Source organism: Pipistrellus kuhlii, unplaced genomic scaffold (assembly GCF_014108245.1).
Source record: "Pipistrellus kuhlii isolate mPipKuh1 unplaced genomic scaffold, mPipKuh1.p scaffold_m20_p_2, whole genome shotgun sequence".
Taxonomy (NCBI): domain Eukaryota; kingdom Metazoa; phylum Chordata; class Mammalia; order Chiroptera; family Vespertilionidae; genus Pipistrellus; species Pipistrellus kuhlii.
Genome location: NW_023425515.1, coordinates 119134481 through 119152359, shown reverse-complemented (window position 1 = coordinate 119152359; position 17879 = coordinate 119134481).

Genomic DNA, 17879 nt, shown 5'->3' with positions numbered 1-17879 from the left:
AAAAGTGCTAAATTATGGTGTTCAGACAGAACTGCAATTGGACCTCAAGGAATGAGAATGTGGGTTGCCAACAGTTATAGTTTGTGTGTAGGAGGTGGAGGGCAGGATCCAGGTAGGGAAGGGCAGTGAAAAGAAGTTGAATGGATTAGAATGAGGTTATTTTAGGTAGTTGGGACAAGTGGAGAAAAGACCCAGGGAACAATGCCTTGGTTGGATCAAAGGATAGGCACTGAATGAGTCAGATCAGTAATAGATTAGAAGAGATTATAGTTGATCCTTGAATATCTCAGGAGGTAGGGTTAGGTTTAGAGTCATGGGCCTGCAGCCTCAGTAGTCAGCACTGGGTTGCCATGGCGACCCAGTGCTGACTTCAGGATAGTCAGCCTTTGGTCGTGATCTGTCTCTTTATTATATAGAGATTCTTTTTTTGAGGAACCACCAATTATTTTTGTGGTGGCTACATTTTACTTTCTCACTAATAGTATACAAGGATTTCAATTTCTCCACAGTCTTGCCAACACTTGATATTTTCTGTTTTTGATTTTTTTAAAAAATTCTTTTTTATAGTAACTGATTCAATGTATATGAGGTCATATGTCATTGTGGTTTTGATTTGCATTTCCCTGAAAACTGGTGCTATTGAGCATCTTTGTATATAACTATTGGCCATTTGTATATCTTCTTTGGAGAAAATGTTTATTCAAATATTTTGCCCATTTTTAAATTATGTTTTTTTTTGTTGTTGTTGAATATTTGTGATTTGCAAATATTCAAGTCTTTTTGTTGCTGTTAAGTTCTAAGAGTTCTTTGAATATTCTGGAAACTAGACCCTTATCAGATATATGATTTTCAAGTTTTTTTTTTTTTTTTTTTTTTTTTTTTTTTTTTTTTTTTTTTTACCATTCTGGGGGTTGCTTGTTTGCTCTGCTGACAGTGTCCTTTGATACAAAAATATGTCCAATTTGTTTGTTTTTTCTTTTGTTGCTTGGTGTGCTACTCAAGAAATTATTGCCAAGTCCAATGTCATAAAATTTTTCTCTGATATTTACTTCTTAGAGTTTTATTTTTTAGGCCTTACATTTAAGTGTTTGATCCATTTTGGGTTAATATTTGTATAGGTATATAAGGTAGGGGTCCAACTTTATTCTTTTGCATCTTAATATTCAGTTTTTCCAATACCAATTGTTGTCTTGGAACCCTTGCTGAAAATCATCCAACCATATATATACTAGTAAAGGCTTATTTCTGGATTCTCTATTTTATTCTACTGGTTTATATGTCTCTCTTTATGACAGTACCTCACTGTTTTGCTTTTGTAGCTTTGTAATAAGTTTGGAAATCAGGAATTGTGAGACCTTCAGCTTTGTTATTTTTTTCAAGATTGTTTTGACTCTTTGGGGTCCCTTGAGATTCTGAATACATTTTAGGAAGAAGTTTTCTATTTCTGCAAAAAAAGCATCATTAGGATTTGATGGGGATTACATTGCACCTATAGATTGCTTTGGGCAGTATTGATATCTTAACAATAGTTAGGTCTTACAATTCATGAACACAGGATATTTTTCCACTTTTTGTGTCTTATTTAATTTTGTTTAGAAACATTTTATGATTTTCAAGTATAATATATAAGTCTTTCACTTTGTGAGGTAAAATGTTTTAAATTATTTTATTCTTTTTGGTGCTATTGTAAATACAATATAATTGTTTTCTTAATAAAAGCAGATAGTTGTGCCTTTCATGATGATTCTTCTGCCTCTGTTCCACTCTCCCTTTCCTGAAGACGGGCTGATACTAATTAGGATGAGAGTGTAGGCCACCCAGAGGGTCACCTTTGCCCTAGGAAGTGGCTGCAATTCTGAATCTTCAGAATGAGGGAGTCATGGCTGATTTAGTGTGGACCTGAGGTTGTTCAAGATCTGAGCCTTACAGACATATTATCAGAGCACAAGTACACGTAACCTTCTTCCAAATACTACTGCAAGCAAGGGGAAGAGAAATGGAGCAGCTGTTGGGAGGCTATTCAGTTTTTAAAGTTGACTCTAGTAAAATTCGAAAGAGGTAAACAGTATGTCCTTAGCTGTGACATCTCCTTACTTTAATTCTTCTTTGATCTTCTCTTCTTTTATCTTGTTTCTCTATTTCCGGTTATCTCCCTGCCTCACTCTTTTTTTCCCAAGTTTCCTTTCCTAGGCCTCCTTAACAAAATGTACCTATCCCACTTATTCCCTTGGGTCTTTGCTGGGCAAAAACAAGCTCTTCCTGAACAATTAACAAGAATAGGTGAAGTCTTTGCATTTAACCAGGTTATAACATCTGAATCTGAGCAAGGTGACATGAATCACTCTAATTTGGTGACTTCAAGAGCCCATAGAGTGGGAAGTAATGTTTGGGTTTTGCCTAGACCTGGACCTGATCTGACAGTGGACAGAAAAGCCAGGGTCAGACGACTTGGAGGCAAGATGACATACTGGCCTTTGAGGCAAAGCAGCTGCAGCACTGAAGGGTCCAGGGGTTGACCTCAGCCCTGCCTTTGAGTGGATTGTCACAAGATCTCAGCCAGCCCAGAGCTGTAATTGATATTGGTCTCTTAATGACCCATTTCTAACCTTTGAGGTTCCTACAGGCTTGATGTTGGAAGGGGTTTACCCTTGAACTATGTGGTTGCAAGAACCTCAGTGTGCTCTAGCAGGATTCTGTTAACTAAACTTGAGAAATGAAGATTTGTTTACAAGCCATTGCCTGCTGAAAAGTCAGAGGGCCCCAAACTTCTTGGACTGGCCAATTATCACAGCGTGGAGTGGGAGGCCTGAAGGTAACAGTCTCGGTCACATCTATGGACTCTGTCAGATGTTACCACGGTGGGTGGGTAAGAGGCCCCCATCTGCAGACCTCCTGGTGACTTTCTCCTCTGGAGACCACCCGAGATCAGGGCTGCACAATTCCTGGCTCCACAGCGGGAGGCAGGGCTTGGCAGAGAGCAGTATTTGGGATTCTGCTTTGTGTCCGGCTGCTTCACAGAGCTGTTTGCAACGTGAATTTGATACAAAGTCCACAAACATTTCACTGCATAAGGCACATTTTATCTCCCTTTCCAGAACCTCCAAGAGAGCCAAGCTTGGTGGCTTGCCAAACAGGCTCTACTCCTTACGTCTGCTCCAGCGTAAGTGTTATTGGTTGCCATTCACCTATTGAACCTCACGTCCAGAGCTCTGGATGCGAAAGGAGTGAGATTGTAGTGGGGGGGAGCTGGAGAAGAAAGATGGTGCCAACAATTCCTCAGGCAATGGGTGATGGGCTAAGTACACAGACGGATTAAGGTAGACCAGAAGAAACACATACATACAAAATCTCCAAAGACAGATACTCCTTTCCTGCTTCCTTCTGCCCATTTGGGTTGCTGGAGGCTGAAGATTGATTACTGTTTTAGGGCTCTGATTATAAACCCTATGTGTAGGATTCAGCTGTAAGATTAGGACCTTTCTTGTTGAATCAACAGAATCTCATATTATTAAACCTTCCCTCTCAGCTTGCCACCTGTTCCTCTGTTTCCCTGGCCCTAAGATCTGAGCCCATTTCTCCTTTTATCTTTGTTGCCTGTTAATTCCTATTCCATCAGATGGGGAAATTGGGGGTGAGGTTACTCAGCTTCCTCTTTTTGGGGAATCCTGAAGATCTCAGTAATCACACCTTTCCCTGTGCCTTCTGAACTTACTCTCTCTCATTGACGCCTTTAATTTATAGCCTTGAACCACAAGGGATCTTGCCAGAGTCTCTACTTTGTCTCCAACCAGATCGTTGGACTGGATGAAATGAGCCCCAAGGCTACTTCCAAGCAGCTCTAGAATTTCTGATTCTTAGTATTTCCAGTGCTCTGACTGAATCTTGGTGACTTTATGTGCACCCAGGCCAGTAATGGCACTTGTCATTAAATACAATTACCACCCACTTGGGGTGTTCAGGGTAATTGTCTTAGAAGTTTTCCGGTCAAGCACTGGGTAGGCAGTGACACTCTCTCCAGATTAAAATCCAGAGGCAGATGCCACAGTGACCAACGCCTCCTCCATGCTCCTTCATAACAGGAGAGCCCAACTGCCACTTCTTAACAACTGTGAAGCCATGCTAATAGGCCTAATAGGTTTCCTCTGCAGTTTCAGGAGGGTGGGGTATCATGTGCAGTCCCAATCTGCTCTGCATTGTTGCACCATGAAACAGCTGCTTCGTATCAAGGCATGGCCGTTTCCAGCTGCGGGGGAGGAGTGCCATTTGGTGTGCCACAGTGATGCAGGGACAAACTTTCAGAGTTGGTAGAGACTCTTCGGTCTCCACTCACAAGCTGTCTGGACACAAAGTCTAAAGTAGAACATTAAAATCTTATACTGGGAGGAGACCAGACCCGCCATTCCAATTTTGCAGATGAAACATGGGCTCTTATGGGGCGATGAGACCTGCTAGCTGCATACTAACCCACTGTTATATGTCATGAATGCTTTCTTCTCATTTTGTTTCTTTCATAAAGAGAGGGCAGGAATGAAGAGGTAAAGGGTATGTGAAGGGGCAGGGGAGAAAAAGGTCAAAGATCTCTACTGTGCTCACATGGTACTCTGTTTATTCCTATTTTATTACACTTTGCTTGCACTGTGGAAAAACTTAAACATGAACAAGTTGTCATTAACTTCATCTAAAATCAAAGCATAATATGCTAATTAGACTGGACAGCTGAACAACCTTTTGGATAACCTTCTGGATAACCTTCCAGACGAAGCAGGGACTGCGAGGGCTGAGGCAAGCTGCCACAGGTGCGAGGGCCAAACCCCTTGCACGAATTTTATGCATCGGGCCTCTAGTTGTAAAATAATGGGCCATTAATGAAATGGGAGGGACGCAGGCAGTCCCTACAATGTCAGTGCTCGCTTTTCTCCAAATACACTTTTCCCCTTTCAATTCTCGGGCGGTGCTATAATGATGGACAAATTTGTGTCATAACTACACTGGAAGAGAGCAAAATTACATGAATTGGGGTTTAGTTGATTTATTTTAAACTTTAAAATTTTGAAATAATTTTGGATTTACAGAAAAGTTATAGAAACAACAGAATTCTTATATATCCTCCATCCACATTCTCTGACTATTGAGGTGTTACCATATTTGCTTCATCATTTTCTCTCTGAGTGGTGGACTAGAGTTTGTTCTGGCTTAGGAGAGCTGATTGTTAACATTCCTGGGACTTTGTGAGCTAGCTGTTTGACTTGGCCATTGTTAAACATGAAATTATTTTAGCTTAAAATTAAGTTATAGAGTAAAGAGGCAGATGCCAGTGACTAATGCCTCCTCCAAACTCAAATCAATACTCAATACTTAAGATTCATGTTTTCCTAATTATCTTATTAATACTATGCTCTGGAGGTGATTTCCTTCTATTCTCTCTCTGACGGAAATGCAGTATCATAGAGTGCTACTCGGTGTTCAGTGAGCTCCCAGGGAGACAGATCAGGGCTTGATTTATTGCTTTATTGTTGGTCTAGACTTAAGAAAGTGATGAGACTGGGCTAATAATGCAGATTATAGTGCATTTTGTCTGCAGCTGTTACACTGTGAATAGCAACCTCAGGTTGGCTACAAATATAAGAGTTCGGCAAAAATCATTCTGTGAGACTCAATTGGTTATATGGATTTTATAATAAAGCATACTACACATTTAGTTATTTTGCAAGTTGTGTACTTCCCATTCTTTATATAAGTAAAATTTATACTCAACTTATATGTGTACACATATATGCACAATTCTTTGGAGAACTGGTTATTAAACATTTACTAACACACATTATTTTTCCTAAGACTAAGTTGCAAAAATATTGCTCCATTACCTTTACTAGTAAATACTGCAGAATGTATTTCCTAAAAAGAAAAAGAAAAAGAAAAACAGACATTCTTAAAAACAACTGGAGAAATCATCAAACCCAGGAAGTAACATTAATACAAAACTATTATGTAATTATGTAAAAAAACTGATCTTATTTGAAATTTGCCAGTTGTCCTAATAATTTCCTGTCTTCTCCAGGATGTAATCCAGAATCACTCATTGTATTAAGTTCTCATGTCTCCATATATCCTTTAATCTGGAATAATTTCTCATTAAAAACATCGTTTGTAAGTCTAACAGTTTTTAATTGTACAGGCCAGCTGCTGTGTAGAATGTTCTTTAGTTTTCATGTGAGGTTTTCTCATGTTTCTATTTGGGTTTTGCATACTTGGTAGGAAAACCACAGGCATGAAATATCCTCCTAGTGTTTTACATCAGAGGTTGACAATGTTGGTGTATCTCATTATAGGTGATAAATTTTAATCATGTTGTTAAAGTACTTGTCTACCAGGTTTCTATACTGTAAAGTTATTATTTTTCCTTTGTAATTAATAAGTATCTTATAGGGAGAGAATTTGAAACTATACAGGTATTCGGCTTCTCAACAAACTTACCTATTGATGATTCTTGAGTATGTTTATTATTACAGAGGTAATTAAGTACTTCTTTTTTTTTCTTTTCTTTTTTTTTTTACCCACGCCCCCACCCCACACCCAGTACTTATTTTCTAATGTTATTATTCACATTTATAGATTACCTTTTTCTACATGCATGAATTTTCCCCATCCTTCTACTTATTTATTTATGTATCTCAGTATGAACTAGAGATACCTTTATTTATTCAATAAGTTGTTATCCCTTATTATGATTATTTACTTTGATGTTCAATTTATCCCAAATTTGGCTGATGGGAGTCCCTTCCAACTGGCTTCTGTGTCCTTCTACAAGTCTGGCTTATCCTCCCATATAATACAAGGCAAATTGACCAAATAGCAGAACTACCAGTCACTATGACATGCACTGACCATCAAGGGACAGAAGCTTAATGCAGGAGCTGCCCCCTGATCAGTGTGCTCCCACAGGGGAAGCGCCGTTCAGCCAGAAGCCCGGCTCATGAGTGGCAAGCGCAGCTGCGGTGGTGGGAGCCTCTCCCACTCTGCGGCGGCACTACGGATGTCTGACTGTGACTGTGGGCTCCCGGACCGCAACAGGATGCAGGTCAGGCTAAGGGATCCCCCGAAACCCCCGCCCCTGCCCCAAGTGCACGAATTTCATGCACTGGGCCTCTAGTATTGTGGTATAATTTACATACAGAAAAAAAAAAATCAGCTCTTTAAAGAGAATAGTTGGATAAGTTTAAAGAAATGTATTTGGTTGGTAACCACCACCGCAATCAAGGTATAGAACATTTCTATCACCCAAGAAAGTTCTCTCCTGCCTTTGGTATCAATCCTCTTTCTCCACTACTAGTTCCTGGGTTTCACTGCTCTGATTTTGTCTCTATAGTTTGCCTTTTCAGATGTATTTTTGTTTGTCTTCTTTTACTTATCACAACTATTTTGAGATTCATCTATATTGTTGCATCTATCAATAGTTCACTCATGTTTATTGCTGAGTAATATTGCATAGGGTGGCTATATCAAAGGTTTTAGTTTTTATTTTAATCTATTCACCTGCTGATAAACATTTGGCTGGCTTCCAGTTTTTGGTTATCTATATATATAAAACTCTAAGCTAGGGGTGTCAAACTCAATCAGAGAAGGGGCCAAAATCTAAAATCCAGCCTAAATCGTGGGCCGAATGGTTTACTGAACAGTCATAAACTGTCATTGTGATGGAAACGCAGCGGAGTGCAGTGATGACAGCGCGGTGTGGGCCACATTGCAAGACCTGGCGGGACGGATTTGGCCCGCGGGCCTTAGAGTCTAAGCGATTGAACAACCAAATGACCCAATCCCCCCAGGCCATGCCAAGGTACCCTACCCATGCACAAATTCATGCACCAGGGCTCCAGTTAAAAATAAAGCTGCAATAATATTTGTGTACAAGTTTTTGTATGGACATATGATTTCATTTCTTTTTCTTTTTCTTCTTTTTTTTTTTTTTAATATGTTTTATTGATTTTTTTACAGAGACGAAGAGAGAGGGATAGAGAGTTAGAAACATCGATGAGAGAGAACCATCTATCAGCTGCCTCTTGCACACCCCCTACTGGGGATGTGCCCACAACCAAGGTACAATACATGCCATTGACAGGAATTGAACCCAGGACCTTTCAGTCCGAAGGCCAACGCTCTATCCATTGAGCCAAACCGGTTCCGGCTGATTTCATTTCTTATGAGTAAATATTTTTGGGGAATAATGGCTAGGTCATATAATAGATATATGTTTAACTTAAAAACAACAACAAAACATTGAAACTATTTTCCAAAGACTTGCATGCCCACATCAATATACAGGAGTTTTACTTACTCTGCATCCTTGCCAATACTTTGTATGGTCAGGTTTTTTTCTTTTTTCTTTTAGTGATTTTAATAATTGTGCAGTGTCATCTCATTGTAGTTTTAATTTGCATTTTCCTGATGATTCATGATGTTGAATGTGCTTTCATGTCCTCATTTGCCATTCATATATCTTCTCTGATAAAGTGTGAGTTTGTCCTTCAGCCATTAAAAATACTGGGCTCTCTTCTTATAATTGAATTGTATTTTATATTTAACTTCTTTATTTTTTATTGTGGAGAAAAATAACACATTTGTCAATTTAAATAAGATTTAAGCCAAGGGTCAGCAAACATTTTCTGTAAAGGGCCAGGTCATAAGTATTTTAGGCCCTGCAGACTACATGGTGTCTACTTCAACTAGTCAAGGTTGCCCCGGTAGTGTGAAAGCTGCCATAGACAAAATGCAAATGAATGAGCATGGCTGTGTTCCAATAAGACTTTATTTATAAAACAGGGAGAATAATTGGTTTGCCCATAGGCTATCATTTGCCAACCCTTGGTTTAGGCTTTAGTTTCTAGCACTGGACAAGGTTGACTAAACCTGGGCTCCAGCTATTAAATGCAATATTAAAATAAAAAGTAATTGTTCACTAATAAGAGCTATCTGGAGCTTAAGTCCAGTCCACTTCACTTAAAAGTCAGAATTGTGGGATACAGACAGAATTTCTGTATCAGGCTACATGTTTTCTAAGTTGCTTTGAGGTTCCAAAAGCCAAATAATTCTAAGGCTGCATTTTCATATGAAATAGGGCACCAGAAGAAAGTATCCCAAGTACCCCTGCTGGTTTATGGTCCCCATACTTGGGTGCATCAGAATCATTGGGGAGGCTCCCTCCTCTCCTCTTCCTCCTTCTGTGTGATCCTGGACTCTGTTCCCTGCACCAGAATATCTGGGGTGGACTGAGTTATGTTTCTCTTTTAAAGCATTTTTCAGGTGTTTCAGATGAAGCCAGATGAGGGACTATCACTAAACACTGAATAGAGATTCTCAGGGAGTTATCTTAATTGAGAGAGAAGAATAATCTCTAATTACTGCATTGAATTCATGTAAATAGACGCTTCTAAAGGGTTTGAAATATTTAAAAGTTAATAAGTAGTTAAAATATACTTTCCAAGCCCTCTCTCTAAACTTGATTGCTACTACTGAGCTTCGAAACAAACTATTTTTTTAAATGTATAGATAACTTCAGAACAGCCTCTGCTGAATTTTAAAAAATACCAATTATTGGACTTTAAAGAGTCTAAAATGTGTTGTGGAAATTCAAGCCCATTACCACTTATTCATAAGGACAAGTGGCTCAATTAAAACAGTATCTTTAGTGGATTAAAAGTGTTTAAACAAATAGTTAACTATAATACTAGGGGATTAGTATTTTTGGAGGGCTCTATTTTTGATAGAACTTTAACTGGTTTTCTTTTGATAATTTTTGTTTTTCCCTGTTTTTCTACTTGCTTTGGAAATAGTTGTTCCCCCCACCCCCAATTTTATAACTTTATTCAACAACTAGAGGCCTGGTGCATGAAATTCATACATGGGTATGGTCCCAAGGCCTGGCCTATCATCAGGGTCATCTTCCTCAGCTGCGGGCAGCTGGCTTTGCCCCCCGTGGCCACCCACCTCCGGTTCAGTGCCTGCTGGCTGCGGGGAGGGACAGAGAGGTTGACCATTCCTGCCTGCTCGCTGGCCCCATCCCCTGCCACCAGTGTGTGGGGCAACCAGTGGAGTGGGGACCTTGGCCTGGAGCCTCCCACATCTGCTGCCACCCACCTTCCCCTGGCTCCCCATTTTCCATCAGGCAATTGGAACCTGCCTGCTAAAGGAAGGAACCGAGAGGTTGGCCAGCAGGCCCTGATTGGGTGATCAGGGCTGCAGGCTAGGGGCAGCTCCTGCGTTGCGCTTCTTCCCCCTGGTGGTTAGTGTGGGTCATAGCCACTGGTCATTCTGCCATTCTGTTGATTTGCATATTACCCTTTTATTATATAGGATCAGCAGTTAGTTCTCATCTCATATGCGCTCGTGAATGTTGATGGTGTACTCTCAGGTCACTACCTGGTTGATGGCAGAATGGCCTTTCTTCTCACCACAATTCTTTGATGGAGCCATTTGCTGGGCTTAAGTTGGAAAGTGGAAATAGTCTTTTAATACGTTGCACTTTAATGTCATAATTGCAATACTGAAAATAAAATTCTGTTTGTAATATAACTCTATCAGGTAAGCTTGGGAAATGACAAAATAATTGCCTGAAAATTGCTTTAGTCCTCAGATAAAGTCTAAAGATATTAATTTAATTGTGATTTGTTGATATAAGATACTAAGCAAGTTTTGCATAAAAATATTACCTATTTAAAAAATACAACTCTCTAAAACTTAAGATATAATCCTGGAACATTATTTAATAAGCCCACCCAAGGATTATTTAATTCTCTAGAGAATGAAGTTTGGCTTGAATTACTATTTACTCTTGATTAGGGCTTAGATGTGGTAATGGTACATGGTAATGTAGAAACTTTTATTTATTAGAGGTACAGTGGTTTCTGATTAGTAGAGAAGATAACCCTAGTGCTTATAGTTTTATTATCCTGTAGGTCATTATTATTTTGGTCTCAAATTCAGAAAACTTATTTTGGCACACCTTTCTTGATGGACTGTGTTAACCTCTGTTCCTTAAATTCTCCTTGGAATTAGCTTGATCATCCTGCTGAATTGGATCCATATGAATGAATTACATAAAATTTTGATACATTCTTTACATGTATAGAAGTTTCACATTTTTAATTTTTTTTAAATTGTTTTTTTCTTCTTCAGTGACCCATGTTGTTTTTGTATATAAATGAATTTTGGCCCTAAATTTTGCAATTTTCTAATTGCAATGGTCAATGATATGAATTAAATATTGTCTTTCACCTGTGAAGATGATTTTTTAAACTGATCAGAATTACATTCAATGTAATTGGAACAAGAACTGTTACGTTTATACTACATGTGCCAGGTATAAGAAATAATGAGGTAAGTGAGGCATGCCACACCTTCCTGGTGGGAGAGACAGATAAGCAATGCCACATGCTGAGTCCAGAATCAGAGCTTTGTACCAGGTATACAATCCAGGTCCATCAACTCAGCCTGGCTTTAAGTTCTCTCTTCTCTAGAGGAAGGAGCATAGAACCATTCACAAGCTTTATCACATCCTTCTAGAGACCAGTGGCCCACGAACAGGGCAGTAGCAGAGTAAAGCTCATGAATATGAAGCAGATGAACTTGGAATGGAATCCTGGCTCCTCTGTTTATCAGTGTGTAACCTTGCCATTTGGTTCAACTGTCTCAAGCCTCAGTTTTCTCATCTGTCATACGGGGATAATAGTATCTATAGTATCTGTAAAGATTAAATGGAACTTGCATTAAAGGGTTGTGTCAGCAGGTTTGGAGTGTTCAAACTCTGCACATTCCAATGAAACTAGTCCTTTATCAGCTCTTGGAAGACGGCGTCTAAATCCTTGGAATATTATGCCTGTTAAGAGTATTGTTTGTTTGGGGCCTTAGGCCATTTCAGATAGACTATGCTCATAATGTGATTGATGATGGAGGCACTGGTTCACACTATATCAGTTTGAATTCTGAAGAGAATGAATACTAAGTAATTAAGGCCAGTCATGCAAGCACATCATGCCTACATTATTGACTACCAGTGAAAACTCTGGACACTCAGGCTCGGGTGCCTTCCCTAGTTGACAATACTCCAGGCATCTTCAAACTACAGCCCGCGGGCCACATGCGGCCCGCAGAGGAGTCTGATCCGGCCCGCCAGGTTTTCTGGGCAGTGAGAGCAGCTGAGGTGTTACAGTAGGAATTAGTAGTTCATATAGTCCGGCCCTCCAGCTCTCTGAGGGACCATGATCTGGCCCCCACTTTAAAAAGTTTGAGGACGCCTGCTACATGTTGTCATATGCTGATATGAGATAATTAAGCATGGGCTGTACAATTTTAATGAGAGAGGGCAATTGGAGGCTCATGCATGGACTCTGACTTTTGCCTTTGCTATTTTTAATCGTATCCTTTTGCTAGAAGGAATGATGACTGAGCAAAATAGCTTTTCTGATTTCTGTTAGTCCTTCTGGAGAATCGCTGAACCTGGGAGTGGTTGTGGAGACCCCAATACAGGGGTAGAGTCTGCAATGTCAATACCTAGCAAAGAGCAAATTTGGTTTCATCTTTGACTGACTTTTGCTCCCTGGCTTGTCTATCCTTCACAATCCTGCTATGATCACTTGGGCCCACTCACTGTTGCTTTCTCTGCTTGACCTCAGGACTGCAGGAGACTTTGTTCTGGAGAACAAAATATCCAAAAAACTCAGATGGTTGGCTGAAAACAGCTCTCCTGAATGTCTGCTTTTTTAGGCCTAATAATCTGTGATCTATGCTGATGTTAACTTCTTATGTATGTCTAGACGTGTCATACCTTTCCCACTAGATTATAATTCATGTGAAGTAAATAGTGCCTCTTCTTGCCTTGCCACCCACAGTGCCTGCGATGACAGCATGGATTAATGTTAAGGGTCTGGGTTTTAGAGTCAGAAAAAGCCAGGCTGGAATGCAGCTCAGCTATTTACCTGCTACATCAGCTTAGGTGAGTAGCTTACCCTCTCTGAGCTCCAGTTTCCACATCTGCACAAAACTCATATTATCTGTTCCAAGGGTTAATTAAAGATCAGTGCTATCCTGGATGGCTCAGGCTTAAGACATGGCAGTGCCAGCATTTAGAATTAGGTAGTTCACTCATGGAGATTGTTTATGTGCTTTTTGTAGATAAAGTCTCTCTAGTTGGCCTGGAATGTGAGGGGGCACTTAGATGGAAGTTCAGCTCCATCCTCTGATTTGCATGGACTCCAGGAGTTTCTTGGGAAAGAACATGAACTCTGCCGACAAGCAGGATTCAAAAATAAACAGACATGGCTGATGGACTGCTGAGCAGGACAAGCAATAAGAGCTAGGTTGCAGCCCTAGCCGGTTTGTCTCAGTGGATAGAGCAGTGACCTACAGACTAAAGGGTCCCAGGTTCAATTCCTGTCAAGGGCACATGTCCAGATTGCAAGCTTGGTCCTTAGTGGGAAGCATTTAGGAAGCAGCCAATTAATGATTACCTCTCGTCATTGATGTTTCTATCTCTCTCTCTCCCTCTTCCTTCCTCTCTGAAATTAATAAAAATATATTTGGGGGGGAAAAAAGAGCTGGGTTGCAGATAGGGAAAAATGATCACTATTATTAAAATAGATCAAAATCATTTTACTATATGCCAGACTCTGTTCTAAACAATTAACATGTATAGAGTATTTTAATCTTCTTAATCCCTATGAAGAAGGGTAGTTTTTCTTTTCTTTTTTTTAAAAATATATTTTATTGATTTTTTTAGAGAGGAAGGGAGAGAGATAGAGAGCTAGAAACGTCGATGAGAGAGAAACATCGACCAGCTGCCTTTTGTACACCCCCTACCGGGGATGTGCCCGCAACCAATGTACATGCCCCTGACCGGAATCGAACCTAGGACCTTTCAGTCCGCAGACCGACGCTCTACCACTGAGCCAAACCGGCTTCGGCAAGAAGGGTAGTTTTTCAATTGGGAAACTGAGACATAGAGAATTGAAGTAACTTGTACAAGGTTACAGAGTCAGTAAGTGGCAGAGTTGGGGTGGAGAGCCGAGCAGTCTGGAGCCCCGCTCTTAACCATTATACCATATGGCTCTCATTGAACTGACTCCCTGCCACAATACCGACAACCTGGGGCAGGAGACATGGTGGTGGAAATAGAGCTCTTTATTACTGGAAACATAATAAACTCTCCAGGGGAAAGCTTTCTCAGAGAGTTGAGTGATAAAACTGAAGTCGTGCAGCATGAGAGGCCCTTACTCCTGTATCAAAAGAACTGGACTTGAAGTGCAAGGGGCTTCTCTCTACTGGACACAGGGAGAGATAAGTCCTGGAGAGCAGCAGCAGAGTGATTGTCCACAGGGAACCAGCACTTCTGTGGTCTGGGGTAGATTAGGTGGCCCAAATGCAGTGGTAGCTCCTTATTACAGCTCCGTGTATAGTGAAGAGTGATTGAGGATGCCAGCAGCTGAGACCTGAAACCCAGATACTAAGATAGCTCATCCCCTTTCCTTCCTTTTAAGACTTCTGAATTGAATTATATCAGAGGAACAGGAAAACACACAAGCCATGAGTGTTGAGTTCAAAAATACTTATAAACTAATCTCAATCCATGACCAGCATCAAGAATCAAAATGTAACTGGCATCTCTAGAAGTACTATTTTTGCTCCCTTGTTGTCATCCCTCCCCAAGGTCACCATTATTCTGACTTCTAAAGCCTTGGATTTATTTTGCCCAATTTTGATCTCTTTTCTTCCCCTTTATCCTAATGCTTTAGTGAGTTAAATTTTTTGTAAGCTGATGAAAAATGAATGAGAAAACAGAGAGACAAAATTTTTAATGAAATTTATACTGAATGCTTCGGTAAAGACTAGATAAAGGCAGTTGTTAAAAAAATTGTTGACAAAAAAGAAATTATTGTCCAAGTAAGTGTAGGTAAGATAAGCATACAAGATTGGGAAAGCTCTGGCTGGTATGGTTCAGTTGGATGACCATCATTCTGTGCACCAAGAGGTTGCCAGTTTGATTCCCAGTCCAGGTATATGCCCAGGTTTCAGGCTCAGGTTGCTGGCTTGATCCCTAATAGAGGGTGTGCAGGAGGCAGCAAATCAATATTTAGTTCTCACATTGATGTTTCACTCTTCCTCCCTCTCCCTTCCTCTTTCTTTCAAAAATCAATAAAAATATTTTTTAATAAAAGATTGAGAAGAAGAATAAAAATCTCAAGGGATGCTACACTCAGAAAACACCCAAAACAAAGCAACTTAGAACATCAATGAATGATCCACATTTAAAATGACAAAATACTTAGTCCAACATCAAAATAAAATGTTAATGTGTGTATCATTTTGAATTATTAACCACTTTAATGGACTATCCCCAGCTTTACTGAGATATAATTGAATATAACATTGTACAAATTTAAGGTGTGTAATAATTTGGATACACATATAATATATATTGAGAAATATTTACCACAATAAGATTAGTTAATACATCCTTCCCATCAAATAAGTATCATTTTGTTATTGCTCTTATGGTCAGGACATTTAAAATCTACTCTCATAGCAACTTTCTAGAATACAATATCATATTTTTAACTATAATCATCATGTTGTACATTGGATATCTGGAAATAATTTATAACTGGAAGTTTGTACCCTTTGACCAATATCTCTACATTTTCCCCACCTTCTAGCCCCAGCAAACACTGCTCTTCTGTCTGATTCTATGAGTTTGGCCTTGGCCTTTTTAGATTCCACATATTAGTGAGATCATATAGTATCTATCTTTCTCTGTCTGACTTATTTCACTTAGCATAATGCCCTCAAGGGCATTTATGTTGTCCCAGATGGCAAGATTTACTTCTTTTTTTATAGTCAGTGAGTGACCAGATTATTATGATCTCTGAATGCATAATAATCTGGCCACTCAGTGTGTGTATATATATTAGAGGCTTGGTGCATGAATTCAGGCATGAGTGGGGTCCAGCCAGCCTGGCCAGGGAGAGGGGACATGGGCAGTTGGCTGGCCTGCCTGCTGGTCGAACTCCTGGTCTAGGGGACAATTTTCATATTAGCCTTTTATTATATAGGATATATACTGATTGGTTAGATTATTATGCATTCAGCAATCATAATAATCTGGCCACTCAGTATATATCCTATCTAATAAAAGAGCAATATGCAAATTGACTATACTTCTGCTGCACCCACAAGCCACGCCCACCAGACAATCAGGAGTAACTATGCAAATTAACCCAACCAAGATGGCTGCGGCCATGGAGCTACAGCAAGCAGGGAGGAGACTTGGGTTTCCCTGGCAATGAAGGAAGCCAAGCTCCCCTGCCACCCTGGCTGGCCCAGGCCTACACACAAGGCTACAAAGTTTCAATTATAGAAGATAAATAATTTCCAACAAAAATGACTGCAGCCACTGAGTGAGCAGGAGGCTTGGCTCTGCTTAAGGCAACAAAGTTTCAATTATAGAAGACAAATAAACCCCAGATACCAGGGCCTCCACTTGGGTCACTGAAGTGTGTGATCAACCTGCAAATCACCACAGGCCCTTACCCCAGGCTGCCCCACACCCCAAGGGAACCCCCACTCTGATCTGGGACACTCTTCAGGGCAAACCAGCTTGCCCCCACCCATGCACCAGGCCTCTATCCTATCTAATAAAAGAGTAATATGCAGATTGACCATCACTCTAACACACAAGATGGCTGCTCCCATGTGGTCAAGGATGGCTGCCCCATGTGGACACAAGTTGGCCTCCACTAGATGGCCAGCAGATGAGGGCAGTTGGAGGGACCAGACCTACAAGGGAGGGCAGTTGGGGGCAATCAAGCCTGCAGGGGAGGGCAGTTAGGGGAAATCAGGCTGTCAGGGGAGCAGTTAGACATCAATCATGCTGTCAGGGGAGTGATTAGGGGGTGATCAGGCTGGCAGGCAGAAGCAATTAGGGGCAAATAGGAAGGCAAATAGGCAAGCAGTTGGGAGCCAGCAGTCCTGGATTGTGAGGGGGATGTCTGACTGCCTGTTTAGGCCTGATCCAGGTAAGTCATCCCTTGAGGGGTCCCAGATTGGAGAGGGTGCAGGCTGGGCTGAGGGACACTCTCCCACCCCCTACCCCCCATGTATGAATTTTGTGCACTGGGCCTTTAATATATATATAATATTTTCTTTATTCATTTATCTGTTGATGGATATATAGGTTGTTTCCATGTCTTGGCTATTTTGAATAATCCTACAATGAACATAGAAGGTACAGATATTTGTTTGAGATAGTGATTTCATTTCCTTTGGATATATACCCAGAAATGGGATTACTAGATCATATTGATTTTGATCTTTATATAAATGGAATTTTTCCTATATTTTCATTTATATCTTATTTTTTGCACAAATTTATGTTTGTGCTATTTATCTGTAATGTTGTGGGTAGATGCCATTTATCTACTCCTATTGTAACTAGTATTCTATTGAGTAAATATACAATAACATTTTTATTCATTCTATTGTTGATGAATATTAGGGCATAGTTTCCAGTTGGGTCCCTTCCCCTTTGAGGACTTAGAGAATGACACAAGAAGGGAGAGGTTTGAGAATTTTTCACTGATGTACCAGGGGGCAAATTCTTAAGACAATCGCCTTAGGATTCACACCATGGGAGTCTCAGTAATATTTTGAGAAGAGGACTACTGGATAGCATAAACAAGGACATGGAGTGCTGACTGTGAGGGGCTGATTGTAAATTTGCCCTAATTTTTAGTCACTTGCTGCCATTTGCCCTCATTTGGAAAAGCCTACGACATGTGTATTATAAGGAATGGAAACAATATAGTCACCAACCTGGCACCAAGTTGACACTCAAT